The sequence below is a fragment of the Labrus mixtus genome, chromosome 3 (assembly GCF_963584025.1).
Source record: "Labrus mixtus chromosome 3, fLabMix1.1, whole genome shotgun sequence".
Classification (NCBI taxonomy): Eukaryota; Metazoa; Chordata; class Actinopteri; order Labriformes; family Labridae; genus Labrus; species Labrus mixtus.
The window spans coordinates 16,673,556-16,681,280 of NC_083614.1; the positions used below are offsets into that span (position 1 = coordinate 16,673,556).

Sequence of the window (7,725 nt, forward strand, 5' to 3'; positions counted from 1 at the left end):
ATAATACAAAATAAAATCCAGATAAATATATATGTACATTATTCATATCTACTTTATTTTGTTACACATTATTTCCACCTAAAAAAAAAATTAAATCTGTTTTAAAAAATATTGATATTGAAGGACTGATTGCACAAGATACAGAAATGATTGCACCGGGTCCCTGTTTCTGTCTTGTCTGTAATTTCACAGTTTTCATTATGCTAGTTCATCATGTTGAATAACTGTTACATGTCGTTATAGCAAATAACATAATACTCAACACACATAAAAACAGGACTTTGCCACTATGGCATGGATTAACACCATATATGTGTTTATGTTTTCGTACTATCTTCCTGTGCAACTGAGCACAAGTCAGTTCTCTACAACAACCACTAGGTGGCAGTAATATCACTCTTATTCTTAATAGAGGACGCAGTGCTCTCTTAAGTGCAGCCAAACATCACTGCTCTCTCTCTCTCTCTCATTGTTTTTATGCTCACTCACCCTCTTTACTGACCACGGCAGCACGGATCATGCAGTCTATCTACATATTGCAGAGTGCATAAACATTAATACACATACAGCCATATTAATACTTAAAAATACTCCACAAATAAAGCCACAACTTGCAGCGCAGGGAAAGTGTGATTTGGCCTGACATACATGAATACTACTACAGTGAACTAGCATGGTTTCAAAGAATAAATACCAATGGAGACTAAGGTTTTGTCTAAGAAATTATCTTAATCGAGGTTAGCATTCTAATTGTGACTCGTCCCAGAAGTCCAGCGTCTGACTGCAACCATGGGCTTGTTGTCACCCTGTCTTCCTGTTTGTGTCGGTCTGTCTCCCTGAGGCGATCCTGCGGGGTGACAGAGGTCATAGAACAGCTCATTAACCCCACCCCAACAGCCCACACATTGCTGCAGTCCTCAGGCCCTGGCTGCGCGCACACACACACACACACACACACACACACACACACACACACACACACACACACACACACATTTTATAATGCTCCACTAATAGCAGTTAAGTCGACTTAAGCCCACTCTGAAAGCAGTGTGCTTTCAGGGATGCACCATGAGACATGTGTGTCTTGCATGTTGTATATAAGTTGGCATTTTGATTTGATTGTGATAGTTTGTCATATGTTAACACTTTCATGTATATGTATGAAAAGATGCAAAAAGAAAAATCCCTTAGTCACTGTTTAATGTCATACCAATCCACAATACCTTATATATTAAAGTATGAGATGTTTAATTCAGTCATGTTGAACCTGTCAGCCAGATGTCTCAGGATCCAGGTCATTCATTGTTATGTGTATAAGGTATCTAAAAACACAGTGGGATATAGTGTTATTTTCCATGTTCAGACATCATCGTTGCAGTCAAAACACATTGGATAAGAGGAACAGAAGCACTTCAGGGGCTGGGAGATGCCTGGGAGCTGTTGTCTGGCTTCTCTAGTTATGTTATTCCCTTGCTCTGTGCAAGTGAATGTGCATGCATGTGTGTGTGTGCATGTGCCTGTAATTGTTTCTGTTTACATGTTTGTCTATATGCTTATGCGCCAAGGTGTGGTTTTATAATGGTTTTTGCTTGTGTACATGTGCATGCACAGCATCATCATTAAGGCTTGCACATTAAATGAGCCTCTAACAGCCCTCACCATGCAAACTAAGAGACAGGCTGTAATGTAAAGGAAAAACAGCGGCACACACACTAGCCTCATTTTTACCAGTACACACCTTTCTCCTGGGATATAAAATGCCCCTGCCTCTGCACACCGTGGGACATGAGTTTCATCCAAACTAGCTGCTGTCCTCAATAAAAGCCACGTGAGCAGTCTCTGCAGTATAGATTTCCAGTTTCTCTGAGGGTATATTTTGTTCAGATCAGGTGTTTAAACTGCTCAATATGACAATAATTAGAGAGTGCTCGAGACATGTGTTCTTTCTTATGTTGATAAGGGACATTGACCTTTAACCTGCGCACCCCTGTAGTCTCCCCCCAACCAACACCACCGCCACCCACCCGTCCCACATGTCCCTCGGCCATCACTCCCCCCTTCTTGCTCTGTCCAGCTCCCATCAGGAAGGATAGAGGGGGGATTGGACAGGCTTGGAGCTTTGCCTCTGGCCATCTCTTCTCCTCCCCGGAGAACAGAGGACTGAGGTGCCTTTAAACCACTGCGGCAAAAAACCCTACCAAAACCCTGCAGTCATTAATATGCAAAAATGCAAATGAGTAGGTAATTAAGAGCTGGAGCTCTCTGGAGGCTCTTTGATTGCTAATGAATTCTAATCTGCAAAGAAAAGGGGGGAGGGTAGGAGAAAAAGAGATGAAAGAAATAGAGAAAACAACGAAAGAGAGAAGCCTTAACCTAAAATTTGTCATATCTTTAAGTTTTCACAATAGTGACAACACTTTTTTTTTTTTACCTGTAAGCTGTAACCTAAATTATAAGCTTAGTTATTTGAAACAATTACGTGATTGTAAATATACAGGCAGATAGTATTTGTTGGAATATAAATGTTTAATTGACAGACTTTTAAAAAACATTATATATTTATGTCAAGTTTATAGTTAGATTTTTTTCTTGAGCTAATGCACACAAAGCCACATTTTCCATTGCAGATAAATCTGTGACAAGAGTATCAGTGGATAGAGATCTTTTTGTAACGGACACAGTGTAGCCTTTGTGTACATACAGCTAATTAGAGGTGAAAATGACAGGCAGGCAGACACTCCAGTGGATACCAAAGAAAATAGAAGGTCAGATATCTCAACAGTGTGTTCTTTGCTGCAACAGCAGCTGTGCGCTGAAGTAAAGGAGATGTCATTTCATCACTTTTGTGAGCCATAACACATCCCCACTACCACTCCAAATCATTCACTATGTCACACACACACACACACACACACACACACAGACACACACACCAATACACACGCATGCACACACTGCTGTTATTGTTGTTGCAATGCTCCCACGACACCAACAATCTCCGCTTCCCTCCCCCACTTGGGCTCACATCTATCTCTCTTTCACTCCCTCTCTTCCCCCTCCTGTCCTGGGTAGCCCTGACATGCCTGCTTCAATTGATTTAGAGTCAATTCAGCATCTGATCTGATTTTTATCATGTGACTTTTTGCACCCCCCTAAATGTATGACTAGTGTATTATTATCTTATTATCACATTGGGGGAGGGTTTTTTTTTTTTTTGCTCAGGTAGGAATACTCCTCTGGACTTGGCAGTTTCTCTGTGTCTCTGTATGCCTAACCTTCCCATTCTTCATCTCTCAAACCACCACCACAGTGTAATATCTGCTCTATACAGTCTGCTGGTGGGGGTTCACTTGTCTGGCTTTGTAAAGCTGATGTTCTATTCCATGTACCTGAAGCGTGGGTGGCAGAACAGGGGCGCCACAACTGCACAATCATGGGAATCCAAGATGGCAGGCAGGGGTCCCATAAAATCAGCATAGGGAGCAAGTCCTGGTCAAATGAGAGCAGACGAAAGTCAAAGAGGTTGGTTTGTTGGTTTAGGTTTTCCTGCAGTAAATAGATTGTTGATTTGCTTCGTGTTTGTCTCTCTGTATTGGATCTGGAACTGTAGTGTTTGGGAGGATTAATGTCATAGACAATCCCTCAAACTCATTTTCTTTCTCACTGTGGAGCTCTGTGGGAATTACAGTTTCAGGATGGGGGAGGCAGACATTGCATTCTTTCTGCTGGCGATGGTCCCATTTGTGATGAAGTGAAATCTGGGTTCATCGTGTCCCTTTTGAGTTTGTTCTGTTTTGAACACTTGTTGGAGATCAGGGAAGATATGCTATCCTCACTTTGTTCCCAAACAGTTGCCCTGCTCCACTTATGTTTTCACTGAAATGTGGATAGCATAACCTTGTGAGTTATTACCCTGTTTCAATCACTTGCTTCTTCTCTCCACACATTTTATTGTTTTTAAACATGTTGGAAGTCAGAGGGAGTTTGGTTTTTTTTTTCTTCTGCCAGGCGAGCTGTAATAGGGGGAAGAAGCTTGACGGGAGTCAGTTTATCATGAGCACAGAGAGCACAACAGATAGATTCCCCCTGTCTCCTCCCCTTCAGCACAGATAGACTCAGAGCATGGGCACTCAGCCAACACTATCAATCTATCCGCTCCTACCCCCAGCCTCTAACTCTTATTGGAGGACAGCTTCCAAAGGGGCAAGGAAGCATGAATCATGGCCCGGCTATGAGGAGCTGTTATGCCTCTAAATACACGTGTTGTGGCTCAAAATCACTCCTTTGCTTCGCCATTAATGACAATCCTGCTAGTGTTTATCATGAGCCTGTAAAAAAAGTTGCAGCATTTAGGAGGGGCAGAGTCTGTTCGAGGAGAGGGATTGTTGGTCTTGGCCTAGTTTTCTTGTCTGATCAGAAACCTGTGCACCTCTGCCCTTCCCCCACCCAAACCTAAGCCTCTACTATTACAGGCTCTGAGTGGTCTCAGTGTGGAGTGAGGTGAGCAGCTTGCCTCACCATTGAGCACCGTGTGCGTTATGTGTGCTGCCTATAACTGTATGTCTACAGGCTTATGCTTGTGTGAGATATAACCTGGTGATGTGGTTTGGCTTCATATGTGCAGAGCAGGATGGCACTGAGTGCTCAATGTGTATGATATGTGAGAGTGTTCAGAATAGTGACAACAACAAAAAAAAAACGTGTTATTGAGGTAACAACATTACTTTCTCACTGGACAATAAAGCCGTGTAAGTGACATATGTGATGCATCGCTCTAGTGCAAGATTGCCTTCTATATTTGTTCTCCACAAAGCATTATTGATTAAAAACCTAAAGAGGATTAAGCAACTATTACACATCAATACATGCTGTTATTTCTTAATCTTATCTAAGTAAGTTAAAATGTGTGGACATACATAGAAATACCATGAATATGCACAAATATATGACCAATTAGCACCAATGTGCCAAACATATGCTAATTTTCTATGTGCATCTGTTGTTAATTACAGATATGAAGCTGGGAATAGCTCGAAGGAATCATTGAGGGCATGTGTGACAGCGTCCCTCCTCATTCTGCCTCAAACTGTCCATTCTACTGTAAATTTTTCACATTATAGAGGACATGTTTGTGTTTTCGTTTGGCCCCTCCTTTATAATGATGCTTTGAGCTTTTTAGGTTACCATGTGGTACATTACCCACAGATAATGACTTGTAATTTTGGGTTGAAAATTGACCTTTTAAACGTTTGTGTTAATTTTGAAAGAAAATGAATAGTAGACAACTGATTTAAAATACTGAAATATTTCAGGCGGCACACAATAACAGCTGAAAGTAAAATGCTTAACCCCAGGAATAATATATTAAGCCAGCTTTTGACAATGGCTCCATTGGAAAGAACAGCCACCCTAAATTACTCTCAAAAGTATACATGTCAATGTCTTATGTCTTTTGTTTTACGTCATACATTAAAATTCTGTCTAAACGTATGTCACCATTGGATGTGTTCATTAAGGGGAGACTCACTATATGTTTTTTTTTTGTTCTTTTTCTTCCGCCCCCTCCCTCTCTTCAGCCTGGCTGCCCTTGTACATGCTCTCCATGTCAGACCCAGCTGTTACTACAAACTACTTGGAGGGCTTACAAGCCTCATTGCTAATACTGACAACAGCACTATTCTTACTCAAGGCCTAACGTCTACTGGAAAAAATACGGAGAATATGAGAGACTTTTTTTTTGCCTCCACTCGAAATTCATCTCCCCAAACAGATGTTTCCATCTGTTCAAATAAAATCTTTTGATTAATACATTCCTCAATGAAAGGATTCAAAAAAGGTGTTTGATAAATAACTCAAGATGCCCTTTCTTTGATAGCATAGATAATTTCCTGCTGCCATGGCTGTGTTTGCTTAAATTTTTTGTGAATGTGTGAGTACCTGTGCGTGTGTGTGACCAAATGTGAATGTGTGCATGGTATGTTTGTGAAGGTATTTATGGCCCATATGTGCGTTTGTTCCAAGCAGTAACCCCATTACATTCCTAAGACGGTCCATGAGACTAATTAATGTTCTGTGCTGAGGCTTTTCCTTTACCCAGGGGAAACCCAATGGATTATTTACCTATATGTCCTATTGACAGCAAATCCCCCTTCCCAGTGGTAAACTAACTACAAATAGACAGTTTGAGGCATTAGGGCACATAATAATGCTATGCAGAATCTGCATTTGCTATGTCTTCATTTCATTATAGCTTACAACCAAGACATGACATCCTGCCTACATAATGAATCAAAAGAAACGTATGTCACTGTCCTTTGTCGTGGTCAATAGTGATAACTGTGTGCTATTGAAAACATATTTTCTTTGTTTTGTTTTCTTTCTTTCTAAAATTTTACATGTCTGGAATTTGTGTCACTATAAAAAAGGTAATTTTGGAGATTATAGACCGGAAAACAAAGGAGGGTTTTTCTAAACTTCCTCTCTCCTCTATGAGGTTTGCCCTCGGGATAAAAACAACAGCTGTCTAACACCTACCTACACTTTTCAAAAGAGGGGTTATTGTGTGTTTTTTTTGTGTGTAAGGACGCTGAGTGCATATTGAATACAGGCTGGTTTAGCATTAGTTACATCTCAGGGTCATCTAATAGTCTTTTGAAAACAGTTCCATAATTATGATTTCTAAACTGCTGTTAATTAAAATGTTTATCCATTGATGTTGTCATACCATCATTTTAACAATAAAGATACATTCGCAGTTATCATATCGTATGCCCTCCCTGTTTGAACTGTATTCTCTGAGACTCCCTAAACACTTACAAACACACATTTATTCACATATGCACGACACACACAGCCCCCCCCCCCCCCCCCCCTCCCCTCACTGAGAACCTACACTCTCTGCTCCCCCTCCTCTCCACTCTGTTCTGGAGCAGGCAGTTGGTCTACTAGGGGTGCTGTTGGTTTTATGTTTATCAGCTCATTCACAATGGCTCGTTGAAATTATAGCACAATCAATAAATTAATAAATATATTAATAAATACGGAAAAATATCACATCATCTCTAATCTGTTTTAATTATCAAAGTTTTGCCAATTAGTTAATCAAAAGGAAAAAGTCAAATATCTGACACATTTCTTGTGTGTATTTATTTAGCCTATTTTTGTTTTTCCAAAAGGCTATGATAGAAATTGTATCTATCTGGTTGGATCACAGAACCCTTTTTAAAGCCCATAAGGCATTTCTGGTATTTTGTAAACAATAAAGCTAGCTGATTAATTGAGGAAATAATAGCCTAATAATCAATAAGGCAAATGATCAATTTGTCTTTGCATGTCAAAAGGGAGTATTTTGTAGAATAGTAAGCGGGAGTACAGCGTAGTTTAGTGTATAGTATAGTAAGAGGGAGTATAGTGTTGTAGCCTATAGTAATTGCTCTTTTTAAAACAACACAAATAGGCTACATTTTAGAAAAAGGTTTGTAACCTTGATATTATAAACATCAAATAACGATTAGCTTAACTGTCATTAGAAAAAAAAGACAAAATACACCCTTTCATGATCTTCTATGCAGTAGGAAAAAAATAATAATGTAGCCTATTTAAAAAAAAGTCAAAAAGCCATATTAATAGTCTTGTAGAAAATAAAACTGAAAATATCAGAAGTAATGATTATAGTTTTACATGTAGACTATAAGCATTAGTAAATACAAATACAACAATACA

General features: G+C 39.7%; 1 long non-coding RNA gene across 1 annotated transcript; it reads right to left on the reverse strand.

Annotated features, from left to right (window-relative positions):
* Positions 1-47: 47 nt before the first annotated feature.
* LOC132961645 (uncharacterized) lies at positions 48-4,242 on the reverse strand. Its single transcript, XR_009667970.1, has 3 exons — positions 3,393-4,242; positions 1,227-1,325; positions 48-847 (listed from the first exon to the last, which is right to left on the reverse strand). It is a non-coding gene; the product is annotated as an uncharacterized LOC132961645 (long non-coding RNA).
* Between the last annotated feature and the right edge of the window lie 3,483 nt (positions 4,243-7,725).